General features: G+C 38.5%; 1 protein-coding gene across 1 annotated transcript in view; it reads right to left on the reverse strand.

The window, feature by feature from the left end:
- Positions 1–22,586, reverse strand: part of CRLF2 (cytokine receptor like factor 2) — a 57,928-nt gene extending 35,342 nt beyond the window's left edge. The window contains exon 1 of the mRNA XM_053704902.1: positions 22,519–22,586. The gene's annotated coding sequence lies outside the window, so the exon portion shown is untranslated. The remainder of the gene's footprint in view (positions 1–22,518) is intronic.
- Positions 22,587–22,880: the final 294 nt, after the last annotated feature.

Below are 22,880 nucleotides of genomic sequence, written 5' to 3' on the forward strand. Positions count from 1 at the left end.
ACCTAACTCTAACCCTAACACCCCCTAACATAAATATAATTTATATTAAACGAAATAATATTCCTATAATTAACTAAATTATTCCAATTTAAAACTAAATACTTACCTATCAAATAAACCCTAATATAGCTACAATATAATTAATAATTACATTGTATCTATTTTAGGATTTATATTTATTTTACAGGCAACTTTGTATTTATTTTAACTAGGTACAATAGCTATTAAATAGTTAATAACTATTTAATAGCTACCTAGTTAAAATAAATACAAAATTACCTGTAAAATAAATCCTAACCTAAGTTGCAATTAAACCTAACACTACACTATCATTAAATTAATTAAACAAATTACCTACAATTACCTAAAATAAAATACAATAAAATAAACTATTCTATAATACAAAAAAACAAACACTAAATTACAAAAAATAAAAAGAATTACAAGCAGTTTAAACTAATTACACCTAATCTAACCCCCCTAATAAAATAAAAAAGCCCCCCAAAATAAAAAATTCCCTACCCTATTCTAAAATACAAAAGTAATCAGCTCTTTTACCAGCCTTTAAAATGGCTTTTTGTGGGGCCTTGCTCCAAAGTAATCAGCTCTTTTGCATGAAAATAAAAATACAATACCCCCCAACATTACAACCCACCACCCACATACCCCTATTCTAACCCACCCTAACCCCCCTTAAAAAAACCTATCACTAGCTGTTCCGATCAGCCAATAGAATGCGAGTTCAATACGATTGGCTGATTGGATCAGCCAATCGGATTGAACTTCAATCTGAATGGCTGATTGCATCAGCCAATCAGATTTTTGCTACCTTAATTCCGATTGGCTGATAGAATTCTATCAGCCAATCGGAATTGAAGGGACACCATCTTGGATGACGTCCCTTAAAGGAACCTTCATTCGTCGTTAGTCCGTCGGGGAAGAAGGATGTTCCGCATCAGCGGGATGAAGATGGATCCGGAAGAAAGAAGATAGAAGATGCCGCTTGGAAGAAGACATCGCCCGGATGGAAGACCTCTTCTTTGCTGCTTGGATCAAGACTTCGTCCGGATGGAGGACCTCTTCTTTGCCGCTTGGATCAAGACTTCTACCGGATGGAGGACATCTTCTTGCTCCGCTTGGATGAAGAATTCAGCTCAGCTGGGTGAAGACAACTCAAGGTAGGGAGATCTTCAGGGGGTTAGTGATAGTTTTTTTTAAGCGGGGTTTGGGTGGGTTAGAGTAGGGGTATGTGGGTGGTGGGTTGTAATGTTGGGGGGGTATTGTATTTTTATTTTCATGCAAAAGAGCTGATTACTTTGGGGCAAGGCCCCGCAAAAAGCCCTTTTAAGGGCTGGTAAAAGAGCTGATTACTTTTGTATTTTAGAATAGTGTAGGGAATTTTTTATTTTGGGGGGCTTTTTTATTTTATTAGGGGGTTTAGATTAGGTGTAATTAGTTTAAACTGCTTGTAATTCTTTTTATTTTTTGTAATTTAGTGTGTGTTTTTTTTGTATTATAGAATAGTTTATTTTATTGTATTTTATTTTAGGTAATTGTAGGTAATTTATTTAATTAATTTAATGATAGTGTAGTGTTAGGTTTAATTGTAACTTAGGTTAGGATTTATTTTACAGGTAATTTTGTATTTATTTTAACTAGCTAGCTATTAAATAGTTATTAACTATTTACATTTATTATAGTGGCGACGAGGTCCGGTCGGCAGATTTGGGGTTAATAAGTGTAGTTAGGTAGAGGCGACGTTGGGGGGGCAGATTAGGGGTTAATAAATATAATATAGGTGTCGGCGGTGTTAGGGGCATCAGATTAGGGGTTCATAAGTATAATGTAGGTTGCGGCGGTGTATGGAGCGTCAGATTAGGGGTTAATAGTATAATGCAGGTGTCAGCGATAGCGGGGGAAGCAGATTAGGGGTTAATAAGTGTAAGGTTAGGGGTGTTTAGACTCAGGGTACATGTTAGGGTGTTAGGTGCAGACTTTGAAAGGGTTTCCCATTAGGAAACAATGGGGCTGCGTTAGGAGCTGAACGCTGCTTTTTTGCAGGTGTTAGGTTTTTTTTCAGCCCAAAATGCCCCATTGTTTCCTATGGGGATATTGTGCACGAGCACGTTTTTCCAGCTTACCGCTACTGTAAGCAACACTGGTATTGAGGGTTGAAGTGGAGCTAAGTTAGGCTCAACGCTCCCTTTTTTGAGCCTTACGCAGCCCCTCAGACAACTCTAAATACCAGCGTTGTTGGAAGGGTGCGTTGGGAAAAAAGCAGCGTTACCTACGCAGCTTTTTACTGACAAAACTCTAAATCTAGCTGAAAGAGTCTGACTGAAGAAGAAAAACAGTGTATAATGTTATTAAATAAAAGAGAATATTATCTATATGTGAAAGTGTAAAAGAAAAGGTGAGTATCATGTCGGAGTGAATATTGTCTAAGCATTAGGGAACATATAAGTGAATTAGAATAAAAATGTGTATAATGTGACTATGTACAAGTGAATATTACCTATATGTGAGAATATAGAATAGATGTGAGTTTTTTGTATAAGTGATTATTGTCTGAATATGAAAAAAAGATGTCATATGAGAGATTTTCTGAGTCCCATGAATATAATTAGCGATTATTATCTATATAAAAAGACACAACTATATAAAAATGAGATTATCTAAATGTGTGTAAGAGAGATTAGGGCCCTAAGAACAAAATGTATACTTACCTGATAAATTTCTTTCTTTCCGGACCTGAAGAGTCCACAACCTCATTTTAATTACTAGTGGGATATTCAACTCCTGGCCAGCAGCAGAAGGCAAAGAGCACCCCAGCAAAGCTGTTAAGTGTAACTGCCTTACCTATAACCCCCAGTTATTCAGCCAAAGGAAATGGAAAAGGAAGAAAACACAAGGGTGAAAAGGTGCATGAGGTTAAATAAAAAAATTTGCCAAATTATAATTTAAAAATATGGCGGGATTCATGGACTCTCCATGAAAGAAAGAAATTTATCATTTAAGCATACATTTTGTTTTCTTTCCTATGACATGGAGAGTCTACAGCGTCATTCCAATTTCCAAAAGAGGCCTAGGCCGAGGCAAAAGTATCAAATTTGTAGAATTTGGAAAAAGTATGCAGAGAGGACTATGTTGCCGCCTTGCAAATCTGTTCCACAGAAGCTTCATTTTTGAAAGCCCAAGACGCGGAGACAGCCCTAGTGGAATGAGCCGTAATTCTCTCAGGAGGCTGCTGTCCAGCAGTCTCATAAGCCAAATGAATCAAACCAAAGAGACAGAGAAGTAGAAGTGGCCTTCTGACCCTTACGCTTTCCAGAGAAAACAACAAACAGGGCAGAAGATTGCCAAAAAATCTTTAGTAGCTTGTAAGTAAAATTTAAGAGCCCACACAACATCTAAGTTATGCAAAAGACGTTCCTTTTGAGAAGAAGGTTTAGGACAAAAAGAAGGAACAACAATTTCCTGATTAATGTTTCGATCCAGTAGCACCTTAGGGAGAAAACCCAATTTAGTACGAAGGACCGCCTTATCAGCATGAAAAAATTAGGTACGGGTAATCACACTGCAAATCTGAAAGTTCAGACACTCAGCGAGTGGAAGAACTAGCAACCAGAAACAAAAACCTTCCAGGATAACAACTTTAAATCAACAACATGCATTGGTCAAACGGAGCCTGCTCCAAATCTTTAAGAACTAAATTAAAGGGACACTGTACCCAATTGTTTTCTTTTGTGATTCAGCTAGAGCAGGCGATTTAAGCAACTTTCTAATTTACTCCTATTATCCCATTTTCTTCATTCTCTTGGTATCTTTATTTGAAATGCAAGAATATAAGTTTAGATGCCGGCCCATTTTTGGTGAACAACCTGGGTTTTCCTTGGTGATTGGCGGATAAATTAAAAAAAGTGCTGTCCAGAGTCTGAACCAAAAAAGCTTAGATGCCTTCTTTTTCAAATAAATATAGCAAGAGAACAAAGAAAAAATGATAAAAGGAGTAAATTAGAAAGTTGCTTAAAATTGCATGCTCTATTTGAATCACAAAAGAAAAAATGTGCATGCAGTGTCCCTTTAATTCTACATAGGGAAGCCACAGGTTTAAACACAGGCCTGATTCTAACCAGGGCCTGTACAAAAGCTTGAACATCTGGTAAATCTGCCAGACATTTGTGCAAAAGGATAGATAATGCAGAAATCTGACCCTTTAGGGTACTGACAGATAAACCCTTCTCCAGGCCATCCTGCAGAAAGGACAAAATCCAGCGAATCCTCACCCGGCTCCATGAGAACCTCTTAGATTCGCACCAATAGAGATATTAACATCTAGACAGAATTAGGCGCTCAATCTCCAAGCAGTCAGCTTCAAATCTTGAAGGAAGGAACCCTCAGGAATTTGTTGCAACATTTGAGGTCTAGAATGGGACGGAAAGTCCCCTCCTTTTTGGGAACCACAAATAGATTTGAAAAGAATCCTAGACCTTGTTCCCTTAGCGGAACCAGAACAATAACTCCCAGGGAGGATAGGTCCTTTACGCAGTTTAAGAAGGCCTCCTTCTTTACCTGGATTAAGGAAAGTCTTGACAGGAGAAATCTTCCCCTTGGAGGGCAAGACTTGAATCTCATTCTGTAACCCTGTGATACTATGTCCACAGCCCATGGATCTGGGACATCGCATATCCAGGCTTGTGGAAAAAGACAATGCCTGCCCCCACTTGATCCACACTTGAATCGGGGGCAGAACCTTCATGCTGATTTAGAGTCAGCAGAAGGTTTCTTGTTCTGATTTCCCTTGTTCCAGGGCTGGCTGGATTTCCAAGTGGATCTGGATTGATCAGGTTTGGAAGAGGAAGCTGAAGACTTATTCCCCTTAAAGTTACAAAAGGAACTAAAATTAGAAGTCAGACAACCTCCAGGTCTTTTCTTCTTGTCCTGAGGTAGGAAAGATCCCTTTCCACCCGTAATCTCTGTTTGGACCTGGTGGTCCAATAATTTCAGAGTCTTTCCCTTATAAGGTAAAGCCAAAAGCATGGCCTTAGAACAGACGTCAGCCGACCATGATTTTAACCACAGAGCTCTGCGTGCTAGTACAGTGAAACTAGACATCTTAGCCCCCACTCGAATTATCTGCATGTTGGTATCACAGATAAAGGTATTGGCCAATTTGAGAGCTTCAATCCTATCTTGGATCTCCTCCACCGCAGTCTCCTCTGCAAAAAGATACAACAAAACATCGCACCAATAGGATGCAGCTCCCAAAACTGTGGCAATACTCGCTGCAGGTTGCCACTGTAATCCTTGATGGATGTACATCTTTTTTTAAATAAGCCTCTAGCTTCTTATCCATTGGATCCTTAAAAGAGCAACTATCCTCTATAGGGATAGTAGTTCTCTTGGCACAAGTAGAAATAGCTCCTTCAACTTTAGGAACAGTGCGCCATGAGTCACGAATAGAGTCAGCATCAGGAAACATCTTCTTAAAAACAGGGGAAGGGGAAAAAGGAACCCCTGGTTTATCCCATTCCTGAGCAATAATTTCAGACATCTTCCTAAGGACAAGAAAAACCTCCTCAGAAGATGGAGAATCATAAACTCTATCCAATTTAGAAGACTTCATGGGGTTAACAGCAACCGAAGGTTCAGAGTCGTCTAAAGTAGCTAGAACCTCCTTCAATAGTAGCCGGAGGTGTTCAAGCGTAAATCTAAAAATAACCTCTTAAGATTCTGAGAATTTTTCTGCTAAAGTGTCAGAGTCTAAGATCTCATCTTCAGAAGCTACTAAAGTATTCTCCTCATTAGACATCTGAGAAAGATTGGCTAATGCAGTCCTAGAGTCAGAAGCCTTAGTTTCATGCAAACGTTTAATGTTAATATTGAACATATAAGGAAAACCTTCAGACAAAAAAATACCTCAGATTGCCTAAGGTTCCTACTGACCAAAAGTAATACCCCACTAGTAATAGGAAAAACTGACTCCTTGAAGAGACCATAGCTCTGAAACGATCCGGTATAAAAGGACAATACAGTCACAATTTGAAGAGTTGAATTTCTCCTGTGTAGCAACTGAGGTTGCAACGCACCGCTCTGCTAAACCGTGAGCGGGGCTTAAAGTGCACAACATTCCTCTGCAGAGAAAAAAAGCACAAGTTTAAACACAGTCTAAAAACTGCTTTACCGTTACACACCAATAAGCCCTAAACAGCCCAAAGCCTCAAACATAGTTTTGATATAAATAATAAAGTTTATCCCTTACTATTAACATCTCATATTCCAGCCAAATGAGAGAACTCTTTGGCCTCTATTTATCAAGGTCTGTCGGACCTGATCTGACAGTGCGGATCAGGTCCGACAGACCTCGCTGAATACGGCGAGCAATCCGATCGCCGTATTCAGCATTGCACCAGCAGCTCACAATAGCTGCTGGTACAACGCCACCCCCTGTAGACTCGCGGCCAATAGGCCACCAGCAGGGGAGTGTCAATCAACCTGATCGTACTCGATCGGGTTGATTTCCGGCAATGTCTGTCCGCCTGCTCAGAGCAGGTGGACAGGTTATGGAGCAGCGGTCTTTGTGACCGCTGCTTTATAACTGCTGTTTCTGGCGAGCCTGCAGGCTCACCAGAAACAAGGGGGCATCAAGCTCCATTTGGAGCTTGATAAATATGCCCCCATCCCTCAAGTCTCATACTGAATAATTATATAATAAACCACTTCCATATATCATGTGCCAAAGATATTGCCCCATATGAATCCTCTATTAAATATGGATTATTATGTGTCTTAGGTAAACAAAAAGATCTGAAAAATAGGGTTAACCTCTTAAGTGCTGCTGTCCTTCTGTACCTAGAAGGCAAAAGGCACTTAGATCCAACTGCATAATAGATGCTGCTCCTTAGGTGTGGCAGACACTGCGCTCCCTGTCATGGACCTGTAGGAAAAGAAAGAACAGAGTAACTAACTTTGGCTTTCCACAAAGGGGTAGCACAGTGTTAAAAGTAAAGCAAAGACTTCCTCCCCGCCTTTTACCTGCTAAAAGCCACCACTACTCTTACTTAAGAGTTTGATGTGGACACAGCTAGACCCCAATCCTTGCTTGCAGGGAAGAGTGCCCATAAAAGGATCAATTTCTTCAGACACCAACTTCGCACAACCTCCATTGACAGAGGCAAAGAGAATGACTGGGGGTTATGGGTAAGGCAGATACACTTAATAGCTTTGCTGGGATGCCTGGCCAGGAGTTGAATATCCCACTAGTAATTGGAATGACGTTGTGGACTCTCCATGTCATAGGAAAGAAATTACAATCAAACTGATCTTTGCGAATAACGAACAAGAAAAAAGGGAAGTGTCACAAAAATACAGTCTACAGTTAATAATGGCTAATAATGCTTGTTTCTTGTTAACTTTAGGCTAGGAGACTGGAGAAAGACAAAATAAACTTAATGTCTATTATTAATTTGTTTTTTAATATACTTCAAAATTACAATAGTCAACTTTATTTTAAAAGTTATTGATCTTAAGGAATGACCAGATAAAATTATTAATACCTTGCTATATTTGGGAAAACAACTTGATGTTTACTTGAGTTCCATTTTCTGATAATTAATGGTCATATGTAGAAATGTGTTATGTGCTTCTCTTTAATTTGAAGCAAGAGTAGCTCTTAGGGCCAAATGTTTAAAACATTTGCCATCACAAACATGAAAACCCTATTTTAGCCTCATAGGGACAGTCTTGGTGCAGTTATCAAGGAAAAACATAATTTATGTAAGAACTTACCTGATAAATTAATTTCTTTCATATTGGCAAGAGTACATGAGCTAGTGACATATGTGCTAGTGACGTATGAGATATACAATCCTACCAGGAGGGGCAAAGTTTCCCAAACCTCAAAATGCCTATAAATACACCTCCCACCTCACCCACAACTCAGTTTGATGAATAGTCAAGTAGTGAGGTGATAAAATAAGGAGTAAAAAAGCATACCAAAAAAAAGGAACTGAAAATATAATTGTGCTTTTATACAAAAATCATAACCACCACAAAAAAAGGGTGGGTCTCATGGACTCTTGCCAATATGAAAGAAATTCATTTATCAGGAAAGATCTTACATAACTTATGTTGTCTTTCATGTAATTGGCAAGAGTCCATGACGTATGCGAAAGAAATACCCAAGATGTGGAAGTCCACAGAAGATTCACTAGAGAAGGGGGGATAAAATAAAAACAGTTATTTCCGCTGAAAAATTAAATCCATACAAAAAATAAGTCTTTCTTATAAATTTCAAGAAAGAAACTTAAATCATAAGCAGAATAAAACTGAGAGAGCTGCCTGAAGAACTTTTATACCAAAGACTGCTTCAGAAGAAGCAAATACATGAAAATGGTCAAATTTAGTAAATGTATGCAAAGAAGACTAAGTTGCTGCTTTGCAAATCTGATCAACTGAAGCTTCATTCTTCAAAGCCCAAGAAGTGGCGACTGATCTAGTAGAATGAGCTGTAATTCTCTGAGGCGGAGATTGCCCCATCTCCAAATAAGCTTTGTGAATCAAAAGCTTTAACCAAGATGCCAAAGAAATGACAGAGGCTTTCTGACCTTTCCTAGGACCAGAAAAAAACAACAAATAGACTAGAAGTCTTTCTGAAATCCTTAGTAGCTTCGACATAGTATTTCAAAGCTCTTACAACATACAAAGAATGTAAAGATCTTTCAAGAGTATTCTTAGGATTAGGACACAAAGAAGGAACAACAATTTTCCTGCTAATGTTGTTAGAATTCACAACCTTACGAAGAAATTTAAATGAAGTCCGTAAAACAGCTTTATCCTGATGAAAAATCAGAAAAGGAGACTCACAAGAGAAAGCAGACAATTCAGAAACTCTTCTAGCTGAAGAGATAGCTAAAAGGAACAACACTTTCCAAGAAAGTAGTTTAATATCCAAAGAATGCATAGGCTCAAAAGGAGGAGCCTGCAACGCCTTTAAAACCAAATTAAGACTCAAAGGAGGAGAAATTGATTTAATAACAGCCTGAACAAAACAGTGAATATCAGGAAGTTTAGCAATCTTTCTATGAAAAAAAATCAACTGAAAGAGCAGAGATTTGTCCCTTCAAAGTATTTGCAGACAAACCCTTATACAAACCATCCTGAAGAAACTGTAAAATTCTAGGAATTCTAAAAGAATGCCAAGAGAATTTATGAGAACACCATGAAATATAGGTTTTCCAAACCCTATAATAAATCTTCCTTGAAACAGACTTATGAGCCTGTAGCGAAGTATTAATCACTGAGTCAGAGAAACCTCTATGACTAAGCACTAAGCTTTCAATTCCCATACCTTCAAATTTAGTGATTTGAGATCCTGATGGAAAAACGGCCCTTGAGACAGAAGGTCTGGTCTTAACGGAAGAGGCCAAGGTTGGCCACTTGACATCTGGACAAGATCCGCAAACCAAAATTTGTGAGGCCATGCTGGTGCTATCAGAAACACATATGATTGTTCCATTATGATCTTGGAAATCACCCTTGGAAGAAGAACTAGAGGCAGAAAGATGTAAGCAGGTTGGTAAAACCAAGGAACTGCTAACACATCCACCATCTCCGCCTGAGAATCCTTGGACCTGGAAAGGTACCTGGGAAGTTTCTTGTTTAGATGGGAAGCCATCAGATCTATTTCGGGAAGCCCCCACATCTGTACAATATGGATGGAGAAACCACTCCCCTGGATGTAAAGTCTGACGGCTGAGATAATCCGCTTCCCAATTGTCTACACCTGGGATATGTATTGCAGAAATTAGACAGGAGTTGGATTCCGCCCAAGAAAGTACCAGAGATACTTCTTTCATCACTAAAGGACTGTGAGTTCCACCCTAATGATTGACATATGTCACAGTTGTGATATTGTCTGTCTGAAAACAAATGAATAATTATCTCTTAATAGAGGCCAAGCCTGAAGAGCCCTGAAAATAGCACAGAGTTGAAAAATATTGATTGATAACTTCGCCTCTTGAGGATTCCAAACCCCTTGTGCTGTCAGAGACCCCCAGACAGCTCCCAAACATGTGAGACTTTCATCTGTTGAAATCACAGTCCAGGAAGGATGAACAAAAGAGGCCCCTTGAATAATCCGATGATGGTCTAACCACCAAGTCAGAGAGAGTTGTGTGTTGGGATTTAAGAATATCAATTGTGATTTCTGAGTATAATCCCTGCACCACTGATTCAGCATGCAAAGCTGCAGAGGTCTCATATTAAAACGAGCAAAGGGGATCGCGTCCGATGCTGCAGTCTTGAGACCTAAAACTTCCATGCACATAGCCACTGAAGGAAATGATCAAGACTGAAGGTTTAGACAGGTTAAAACCAACTTCACACGTCTCTTGTCTGTTAAAGACAGAGTCATGGATACTGAATCTATCTGGACACCTAAAAAGGTAACCCTTGTCTGAGGAATCAAGAAACTCTTTTTTTAAATTGATCCTCCAACCATGTCTTTGAAGAAACAACACTATTTGATTTGTGTGAGATTCTGCTAAATGAAAAGATTGAGCCAGTACCAAGATATCGTCCAAATAATAAAACACTGCAATACCCTGCTCTCTGATTACGGATAGAAGGGAACAGAGAACCTTCAAAAAGATTCTTGGAGCTGTTGCTAGGCTAAATGGAAGAGCGACAAATTGATAATGCTTGTCTAGAAAAGAGAATCTCAGAAACTGATAGTGGTCTGGATGAATCGGAATGTGAAGATATGCATCCGGTAAGTCTATTGTGGACATGCAATAAACTTGCTGAACAAAAGGCAGAATTGTCCTTATAGTCACCATCTTGAAAGTTGGGACCCTTACAAAGTGATTCAAAAACTTCAGATCCAGAACTGGTCTGAATTAATTTTTCTTCTTCGGGACAATGAATAGATTTGAATAAAAACCCAGACCCTGTTCCAGAAGTGGAACTGGTACAATCACCCCTGAAAGCTCCAGATCTGAAACACACTTCAGAAAGGCCTGAGCTTTCACAGGATTTGTTGGAACGTAAGAGAGAAATAAATCTTCTCACAGGAGGTCTTATTCTGAAAGCTATTCGATACCCCTGAGAGACAATATTCTCAATCCAATGATTCTGAACAGAACCTGCCAAAACATCTTGAAATAATTTCAATCTGCCCCCCACCAGTAGAACTGGCTTGAGGGCCCCACCTTCATGCAGTCTTGGGGGGCTGGCTTTGGTTTCTTATAAGGCTTGGATTTATTCCAACTCGAAGATGGCTTTGAATTGAAGCCAGAGTCCTTAGATGAAGGAACGGTTTTCTGTCCTCTATTCTGATGAAAGGAACAAAACCGATTATAAGCTTTAGATTTACCCTTAGATTTTCTATCTTGGGGCAAAAAAAAACCTTCCCCCTAGTAATAGTGGAAATAATAGAATCCAACTGAGAACCAAATATATTATTACCTTGGAATGATAGAGATAGTAACCTAGATTTAGATACCATGTCAGCATTCCATGATTTGATCCATAAAGCTCTTCTAGCTAAAATAGCCAAAGACATAGAGGCCTATTTATCATATATCTGTCGGACCTGATCCGACAGTGCGGATCAGGTCCGACAGACATCGCTGAATGCGAAGAGCAATACGCTCTCCGTATTCAGCATTGCACCAGCAGCTCACAAGAGCTGCTGGTGCAACGCCGCCCCCTGCAGACTCTCAGCCAATTGTCTGCCAGCAGGGGGGTGTCAATCAACCCGATCGTACTTGATTGGGTTAAATTCCGGCGATTCCTGTCCGCCTGCTCAGAACAGGCGGACAGGGTTATCGAGCAGTGGTCTTTAGACCGCTGCTCCATAACTTGTGTTTCTGGCAAGTCTGAATACTCACCAGAAACATGGGCCCTCAAGCTCCATTTGGAGCTTGATAGATAGGCCCCATAGATTTAACATCAATCTTGATGATATCAAAAAATAGCATCAAAGTTAAAATGATTAGCATGTTGAAGCAAATGAACAATGTTAGACAAATCAGAATATTTTTCCTGATGTGCTAAGCTATCCAACCAAAAAGTCGATGCAGCCACAACATCAGCCATAGAAATGGCAGGCCTGAGAATATAGCCAGAATATAAATAAGCTTTCCTTATATAAGATTCAATTTTCCTATCTAAAGGATCCTTAAAAGAAGTACTACATTCCATAGGAATAGTAGTACGCTTGGCAAGAGTCCCATCAACCTTAGGGACTTTTTCCCAAAACTCTAAATTAGCCACTGGCAAAGTTTATAACCTTTTAAATCTAGAAGAAGGAACAAAAGAAGTACCAGGCTTAGACCATTCCTTAGCAATCACATCAGAAGTAATCACAGGAGGTTTCTAAACAGAATTTAAATGTTTACTGGATTTGTTATCAAGAGGACCAGACTCCTCAATATCCAAAGTAACCAACACTTCTTTCAACAAAGAACGAATATACTCAATCTTAAAATGATAAGTTGATTTATCAATGTCAATGTCTGAAGTAGGATCTTCTGAGTCAGAGAGACTCTCATCAGAAGTGGATATATCAGTATGTTGTCGGTCATTACAAAATTCATAAGTATCATGAGAAGTTTTAAAAGACGTTTATGCTTATTAGAAGGTGGAATAGCTGACATAGCCTTCTGTATTGCATCAGCAATATAATTTTTCATATCAACAGGGATTTAATGTAAATTAGATGTTGAGTGAACAACAGGTGCTGTACTAGTACTAATAGAAACATTTTCGGCATGCAAAAGCTTATAATGACAACTGTTACATACTACAGCCAGAGATATAATATCAGCTAGCTTACAACAGATACACTTAGCTTTGGTAGAACTGTGTTCAGGCAGCATGGTTCCTACACCAGCATTTGAGACAGGATCAGGTTGAGAGTTCTTATAAAATGTAAAAGAAAAAATAACATTTAAACAAAAATATCTTATTTCCTCATATAGCAGTTTCAGGAATGGGAAAAAAATGCAAATTCTAAAAATAAGCAAAAAAGGCAAATAGCATAGCCCTCTAAGCATAAAGAAGGCAAGGAGCATATAGGAAATGGGGTAAAATAAAACTAAGACCTAGATTTGGAGTTTGGCGTTAGCCGTGAAAACCAGCGTTAGAGGCTCCTAACGCTGGTTTTAGGCTACCGCCGGTATTTGGAGTCACTCAAAATAGGGTCTAACGCTCACTTTTCAGCCACGACTTTTCCATACCGCAGATCCCCTTACGTCATTTGCGTATCCTATCTTTTCAATGGGATCTTTCTAACTCCGGTATTTAGAGTCGTGTCTGAAGTGAGCGTTAGACATCTAACGACAAAACTCCAGCCGCAGGAAAAAAGTCAGTAGTTAAGAGCTTTCTGGGCTAACGCCGGTTTATAAAGCTCTTAACTACTGTACTCTAAAGTACACTAACACCCATAAGCTACCTATGTACCCCTAAACCGAGGTCCCCCCACATCGCCGACACTCAAATAAATTTTTTTAACCCCTAATCTGCCGACCGCCACCTACTTTATCCTTATGTACCCCTAATCTGCTCCCCCTAACACCGCCGACCCCTGTATTATATTTATTAACCCCTTATCTGCCCCCCTCAACGTCGCCTCCATCTGCCTACACTTATTAACCCCTAATCTGCCGACCGCAAAGCGCCGCCACCTATGTTATCCTTATGTACCCCTAATCTGCTGCCCCTAACACCGCCGACCCCTATATTATATTTATTTACCCCTAATCTGCCCCCCTCAACATCGCCTCCATCTGCCTACACTTATTAACCCCTAATCTGCCGACCGCAAAGCGCCGCCACCTACGTTATCCTTATGTACCCCTAATCTGCTGCCCCTAACACCGCTGACCCCTATATTATATTTATTAACCCCTAATCTGCCCCCCTCAATGTCGCCTCCATCTGCCTACACTTATTAACCCCTAATCTGCCGAGCGGACCGCACCGCTACTATAATAAAGTTATTAACCCCTAATCCGCCTCACTAACCCTATAATAAATAGTATTAACCCCTAATCTGCCCTCCCTAACATCGCCGACACCTAACTTCAATTATTAACCCCTAATCTGCCGACCGGAGCTCACCGCTACTCTAATAAATGTATTAACCCCTAAAGCTAAGTCTAACCCTAACACTAACACCCCCCTAAATGAAATATAATTTACATCTAACGAAATTAATTAACTCTTATTAAATAAATTATTCCTATTTAAAGATAAATACTTACCTGTAAAATAAATCCTAATATAGCTACAATATAAATTATAATTATATTATAGCTATTTTAGGATTTATATTTATTTTACAGGTAACTTTGTATTTATTTTAACCAGGTACAATAGCTATTAAATAGTTAAGAACTATTTAATAGCTAAAATAGTTAAAATAATTACAAAATTACCTGTAAAATAAATACTAACCTAAGTTACAATTAAACCTAACACTACACTATCAATAAATTAATTAAATAAACTACCTACAATTACCTACAATTAACCTAACACTACACTATCAATAAATTAATTAAATACAATTCCTACAAATAAATACAATTAAATAAACTAGCTAAAGTACAAAAAATAAAAAAATATTTACAAACATAAGAAAAATATTACAACAATTTTAAACTAATTACACCTACTCTAAGCCCCCTAATAAAACAACAAAGCCCCCCAAAATAAAAAATGCCCTACCCTATTCTAAATTAATAAAGTTAAAAGCTCTTCTACCTTACCAGCCCTGAACAGGGCCCTTTGCGGGGCATGCCCCAAGAAGTTCAGCTCTTTTGCCTGTAAAAAAAAAACATACAATACCCCCCCCCAACATTACAACCCACCACCCACATACCCCTAATCTAACCCAAACCCCCCTTAAATAAACCTAACACTAAGCCCCTGAAGATCATCCTACCTTGTCTTCACCTCACCAGGTATCACCGATCCGTCCTGGCTCCAAAATCTTCATCCAACCCAAGCAGGGGTTGGCGATCCATCATCCGGTGGCTGAAGAGGTCCAGAAGAGGCTCCAAAGTCTTCATCCTATCCGGGAAGAAGAGGCGATCCGGACCGGCAACCATCTTGATCCAAGCGGCATCTTCTATCTTCATCCGATGACGACCGGCTCCATCCTGAAGACCTCCACCGCGGACCCATCTTCTTCCGGCGACGTCCAACTGAAGAATGACGGTTCCTTTAAGGGACGTCATCCAAGATGGCGTCCCTCGAATTCCGATTGGCTGATAGGATTCTATCAGCCAACCGGAATTAAGGTAGGAATATTCTGATTGGCTGATGGAATCAGCCAATCAGAATCAAGTTCAATCCGATTGGCTGATCCAATCAGCCAATCAGATTGAGCTCGCATTCTATTGGCTGATCGGAACAGCCAATAGAATGCGAGCTCAATCTGATTGGCTGATTGGATCAGCCAATCGGATTGAACTTGATTCTGATTGGCTGATTCCATCAGCCAATCAGAATTTTCCTACCTTAATTCCGATTGGCTGATAGAATCCTATCAGCCAATCGGAATTCGAGGGACGCCATCTTGGATGACGTCCCTTAAAGGAACCGTCATTCTTCAGTTGGACGTCGCCGGAAGAAGATAGGTCCGCGGTGGAGGTCTTCAGGATGGAGCCGGTCGTCATCGGATGAAGATAGAAGATGCCGCTTGGATCAAGATGGTTGCCGGTCCGGATCGCCTCTTCTTCCCGGATAGGATGAAGACTTTGGAGCCTCTTCTGGACCTCTTCAGCCACCGGATGATGGATCGCCAACCCCCGCTTGGGTTGGATGAAGATTTTGGAGCCAGGACGGATCGGTGATACCTGGTGAGGTGAAGACAAGATAGGATGATCTTCAGGGGCTTAGTGTTAGGTTTATTTAAGGGGGGTTTGGGTTAGATTAGGGGTATGTGGGTGGTGGGTTGTAATGTTGGGGGGGGTATTGTATGGTTTTTTTTTACAGGCAAAAGAGCTGAACTTCTTGGGGCATGCCCCGCAAAGGGCCCTGTTCAGGGCTGGTAAGGTAAAAGAGCTTTTAACTTTATTAATTTAGAATAGGGTAGGGCATTTTTTATTTTGGGGGGCTTTGTTGTTTTATTAGGGGGCTTAGAGTAGGTGTAATTAGTTTAAAATTGTTGTAATATTTTTCTTATGTTTGTAAATATTTTTTTATTTTTTGTAACTTAGTTCTTTTTTATTTTTTGTACTTTAGCTAGTTTATTTAATTGTATTTATTTGTAGGAATTGTATTTAATTAATTTATTGATAGTGTAGTGTTAGGTTAATTGTAGGTAATTGTAGGTAGTTTATTTAATTAATTTATTGATAGTGTAGTGTTAGGTTTAATTGTAACTTAGGTTAGTATTTATTTTACAGGTAATTTTGTAATTATTTTAACTATTTTAGCTATTAAATAGTTCTTAACTATTTAATAGTTATTGTACCTGGTTAAAATAAATACAAAGTTACCTGTAAAATAAATATAAATCCTAAAATAGCTATAATATAATTATAATTTATATTGTAGCTATATTAGGATTTATTTTACAGGTAACTATTTATCTTTAAATAGGAATAATTTATTTAATAAGAGTTAATTAATTTCGTTAGATGTAAATTATATTTAATTTAGGGGGGTGTTAGTGTTAGGGTTAGACTTAGCTTTAGGGGTTAATCCATTTATTAGAATAGCGGTGAGCTCCGGTCGGCAGATTAGGGGTTAATAATTGAAGTTAGGTGTCGGCGATGTTATGGAGGGCAGATTAGGGGTTAATACTATTTATTATAGGGTTAGTGAGGCGGATTAGGGGTTAATAACTTTATTATAATAGCGGTGCGGTCCGCTCGACAGATTAGGGGTTAATAAGTGTAGGCAGGTGGAGGCGACGTTGAGGGGGGCAGATTAGGGGTTAATAAATATAATATAGGGGTCAGCGGTGTTAGGGGCAGCAGATTAGGGGTACATAAGGATAATGTAAGTAGCGGCGGTTTACGGAGCGGCAGATTAGGGGTTAATAATAATATGCAGGGGTCAGCGATAGCGGGGGCGGCAGATTAGGGCTTAATAAGTGTAAAGTTAGGGGTGTTTAGACTCGGGGTACATGTTAGAATGTTAAGTGCAGACGTAGGAAGGGTTACCGCATAGCAAACAATGGGGCTGCGTTAGGAGCTGAACGCGGCTTTTTTGCAGGTGTTAGGTTTTTTTTCAGCTCAAACAGCCCCATTGTTTCCTATGGGGGAATCGTGCACGAGCTCGTTTTTGAGGCTGGCCGCGTCCGTAAGCAACTCTGGTATCGAGAGTTGAAGCTGCGTTAAAAATGCTCTACGCTCCTTTTTTGGAGCCTAACGCAGCCTTTATGTGGTCTCTCAATACCAGAGTTATTTTTATGGTGCGGCCAGAAAAAAGCCGGCGTTAGTTTTTTGGGTCGTTACCGACAAAACTCCAAATCTAGCCGTAAATTTTTTTGGCGCCAAGTATGACTCATGATGCAAAAGGAAGTATAAAAATTTTTTGCCGCCAATAAACATTTGGAAATGACGCAGCTCGCGTCATAACAGACACAACTTTGCGCCAAACAACCTGGTGTCAACTAAGACACAGGAAATGACGATCTTGCGTAATCATAGATGCACATTTGCACCAATAAATAAATAATATTTTGCGCCCTCGCGAGCATAATTTGGCCACAGAATTTAAAGGGACAGTCTAGTCCAAAATAAACTTTTATGATTCAGATATAGAATGTAATTTTAAACAATTTTCCAAGTTACTTTTATCACTAATTTTGCTTTGCTCTCTTGGGATTCTTAGTTGAAAGCTAAACCTATGAGGTCCATATGCTAATTTCTAAGCCCTTGAAGGCAGCCTCTTGTCTCAGGGCATTTTGACAGTTTTTCACCACTAGAGGGTGTAAGTTCATGTGTGTCATATAGATAACACTGCGCTCACGCATGTGGAGTTCAGGTGAGCCAGCTCTGATTGGCTAAAATGGATGTCTGTCAAAAGAACTGAAATAGGGGGGCAGTTTGCAGAGGCTTAGATACAAGGTAATCACAGAGGTAAAAAGTGTATTTATATAACCGTGTTGGTTGTGCAAAACTAGGGAATAGGTAATAAATAGGGATGGGCGAATGTTTCGCAACATTAGTAAAATGAAACGAATTTTAACACATTAATTCGTTCAAATCGAATTTTGAATGTTTACATAACATTCTAACATTCGATTTTCGAATGTTCAGTTTCGAATTTTAAGACTACATTTGAAAATATTCATTTAGAAAAATTAGAATTTATATTTGTAATAGTATTTCTAATGCTTTCTTTAAATATAATATTCAAATTATGCAATATTCGAATTCGAAAAATTTGAATTTATATGCTTGTAATAGTATTTCTAATGCTTTCTTTAAATGTTATATTCGAATTATGCAATATTCTATATAGAAACATTTGAAATGATATATTTGTATCTATTATGTATCAATTTACTAGATTCCCTCCCTACCACATGAACTATTGAACTTCTGAATAGTATTTGTTAAATAGAATGTTAAATTCGAAATTTCGAATGTGGACATTCAATATAATTATAAACATTCAAATTCGAAAGTGACATTCGAAAACTGTAAATAGCATTTGATTATAGAATTTTTAAGAATATTATTATTTTTATTATTATTATCAGGTATTTGTAGAGCACCAACAGATTCCGCAGCGCTGTAAACATAGTCGGTGTACAAGATAGCTTTTTTAGGGGTCAAGTGGGTAAAGGGCCCTGCCGAGATCTGTAAACAGCTTGGCTCATAGGCTTACAATCTAAAGGGTTTAAGGGGAAAGCAATGGCGTTAGGAAAGGTTAGTGTTGGTTGTATGCATCCCTGAATAGTAGAGTTTTTAGGGAGTGCTTGAAGCTGTTAAAACTAGGGGAGAGTCTTATGGAGCGAGGCAGGGAATTCCACAAGATGTGGGCCAGTGTGGAGAAGTCCTGTAAACGTGAATGTGAGGAAGTAACAAGAGAAGAGGAGAGGAGGAGATCCTGAGCTGATCGAAGGGGATGGGAGGGAGAGTATCTAGAGACAATTTCTGAGATGTAGGGGGGAGCAGTGCAGTTGAGAGCTTTATATGTCAAGGTGAAGATTTTATGTTTAATCCTAGAGGCAAGAGGAAGCCATTGAAGGGATTGGCAGAGAGGTGCAGCAGATGAAGAGCAACGAGTAAGGAAGATGAGCCTGGCAGAGGCATTCATAATGGATTGTAAAGGAGCTATGTGGCAGCTAGGTAGACCAGAGAGGATGGAATTTCAGTAGTCGAGGTGGGAAAGGATGAGAGAGTGGATTCAAATGTTGGTTGTATCTTGTGTAAGGAAATGTCTAATTTTAGCAATGTTTTTAATGTGGAAGCGGCAGGCTTTAGCCAAGGACTGAATGTGAGGAGTGAAGGAAAGATCTGAGTCAAGTGTGACCCCAAGACATTGGGCGTGCGGGGTAGGGGTATTGATGGAATTATCAACAGTTATAGAAATTTTGGGGGTGGAGACATTGGAAGAAGGGGGAAAAATAAGGAGTTCAGTTTTGGAGAGATTTAGCTTAAGGTAGTGAGAGGACATCCAAGATGAGATGTGAGAAAGACAAGTTAGTGACACGGGTTAGTAAGGAAGGAGGTAGGTCTGGTGCAGAGAGGTAGATTTGGGTGTCATCGGCATACAAATGGTATTGAAACCCATGGGACTTTATTAAGGAACCTAGTGACAATGTGTAGATTGAAAAGAGAAGGGGACCAAGGACAGAGCCTTGAGGTACCCCAACAGAAAGTGGTAATGGGGCAGAGGATGCTCCGGAGAAAGCTACACTAAATGTACGGTTAGTCAGATAGGAAGAGAACCACGAGAGAGCTGTGTCACAGATGCTGAAGGATTGGAGGGTTTGGAGCAGAAGAGGGTGGTCAACAGTGTCAAAGGCTGCAGACAGGTCAAGGAGGATAAGCAGAGAGAAGTGGCCTTTGGATTTTGCTGTAAGTAGGTCATTGGTAACCTTGATAATTGCTGTCTCTATAGAGTGATGGGAACAAAATCCAGATTGCAGTGGGTCAAGAAGAGAGTTTAGTGTAAGGAAATGGGATAGACGTGCGTAAACTAGCTTTTCGAGGAGCTTTGAGGCAAGAGGGAGTAGGGAAATAGGGCGGTAATTGGAAGGGGAGGTTGGATCAAGGGAAGGTTTTTTGAGGATAGGTGTGACCAGTGCATGTTTTAGAGATGAGGGAAATATACCAGTGCTGAATATTATATTCGTTCTTATCAACATTTGGATTTATAAATTTTGGTAATAACATTAATTCTAACATTTGAATTCGGAAATTTACACATTCGCCCATCCCTAGTAATAAAGGGATTATCTATATTTTTAAACAATAAACATTACCCCTAGTAAGAAAAAAAAATGTCCTAAAACATGATTCCCATACTGAAACTGCTAACCTGCAAAGGGAAATATAAATAGACCTGACTCATGGCAAATATAAGTAAATACATATATTTAGAACTTTATATAAATACATAAAGCGCCAACCATAGCTGAGAGTGTCTTAAATAATGATACATACTTACCGAAAGAAACCCATCCACATATAGCAGATAGTTTTCAGTACTGGTTTGGCTATCAGCAGAGGTAATGGTATAAGAGTATATTGTTGGTCTGAAAAGGGAGGTAGGAGATGAATCCCTACGACCGATAACAGAGAACCTTTGAAAAGATTTCCTGTGAGAGAAACCATAAAACTCAATAGGCGATACTCTCTTCACATCCCTCTGACAAACACTGTACTCTGAGTGGAATTAGGCTTCAGAATGCTTAGAGGTGCTTATCATAGAAGAAATCATAAAAATCAAGCACAAACTTACTTCACCACCTCCATAGGAGGCAAAGTTTGTAAAACTGAGTTGTGGGTGTGGTAGGAGGTGTATTTATAGGCATTTTGAGGTTTGGGAAACTTTGCCCCTCCTGGTAGGATTGTATATCCCATACATCACTAGCACATACGTCACTAGCTCATGGACTCTTGGCAATTACATGAAAAAAATGGACTGTTTCTGCAAGTGGCGAGATGTCTCCCATAGAAATAATGAGAGCTCTCTGCTGTGTAAAAGTTTGCAATGGAGAACGAAGTACACAGGGACAACATGTTTAAACCTTGCTGCCCTTTACGTAAATCAGAAGTAGCACACGTATTACAAGTTCAAATTAAACTCATTCGCTTGAGTGCAATTGAATTTAACGCACATCAGGATAGAGCGACTTCTGAGCTCTGGTTAACTGTTACGCTCAACAAAAAGGTTGCACAAAACACATTCAAATTATATTGTACACTTCAGTTACACTCATAATAACAGTCTAATAAAAATTATTTTTAAAGAATTGCATAAAAAAGTTATAAGGGCTCAAAGATATGATGTCTCAGGTATTATTTACAGACAAATGTACACATATAAACACATAAATAGAATCCTCTGGTGCATTGGTAACAATGTATGTGGAGTTTTACTGGGGAATCGTAAGCGGGGTATTTGCCTAGATGTGCTAATTTTCTATGCAAACATTTATATTGATTTACTTTTGAGACATGGAGGATTTTAATCTTAGATTTTTATCTCCCCAATAATTTTAATGAATATATATATATATATATATATATATATATATATATATATATATATATATATGCATTAGAGCCGTTTGTAGTCAATAATATGTTCTAAGTATTATTAAATAGATATTCCTATGAATGTATGTATATATATATATATATATATATATATATATATATATATATATATATATATACATACAGTATATATGTACTGTATATATATATATACAGTATATACAGTATATATATATATATATATATATATATATATATATATATATATATATATATACTTACACACAGTATATACAGGCATACCTCATTTTCTTGTGCTTCGTTTTAATACAATTATCAATGAAGATTACCATTTTTTAGCAATAAAATAATTTAACTTTTTATTTTTTTATTTTAATTTTTTTAACTTAGTTAAACACAATCAGGTTTGGGTATATGGGTGTTTTTTCCACTTTTCACACACCATTGATGTCTAGGTTAGAACATGTTAATGCGGTTTGTATTTTTCCCCATGTTAGGTTAGCGCTTGTTCGAAAACTTTTTACTTACAACTTGTAATATGCCCACAACCTGACGGATGCAAAATGTTTACTTCAAGTGGAGTTAAGGTGTGAGCGGAAGCTCTAAATAGCGCGTTGCTTGGAATCTAGCCCTCTGGGGTTTTGATCACAATAATTTAGAACAGCTTATTTAATTATTTATCTACAAAAATGAATGATGACTTTTGTAGAGATAACATTATGTAAACTTAATGAAAGGATTGTGTTTGGTAAGCTAAAGCTTTATTTCTCCTTAGGTGGCCACAGAATTTGTCACTTACCTTTTAATTATACATGTAAGGGAAGCAACCAATAAAAGTGCTAATGGTAATATAATGGAGAGTAAAGATGTTAAATTCCTTAAATTCGTTTTTTCAGGAACTGTATCTTCAGAACAGAAATCTAAGAAGGGAAATATGTTGCAGATAATGAAAGTTGTAAACAATCAAGGCAATTTGGGGGAAAAAGAAAACTAAACAAGATGAAGAAAATTAAAAATAAAATAACTTACCTAATGCAGTACCATTCTTCATATATAGTGTTGGACCCCAGTCACTTTCACTTGTAAAACATGTATTCTGTATTTTTAACTTCATTAAATAACATGTACTTGGATTTAGGTTTGGGTTATTCAATGGGCAGT

This window comes from Bombina bombina, chromosome 3 (assembly GCF_027579735.1).
Source record: "Bombina bombina isolate aBomBom1 chromosome 3, aBomBom1.pri, whole genome shotgun sequence".
Taxonomy (NCBI): Eukaryota; Metazoa; Chordata; class Amphibia; order Anura; family Bombinatoridae; genus Bombina; species Bombina bombina.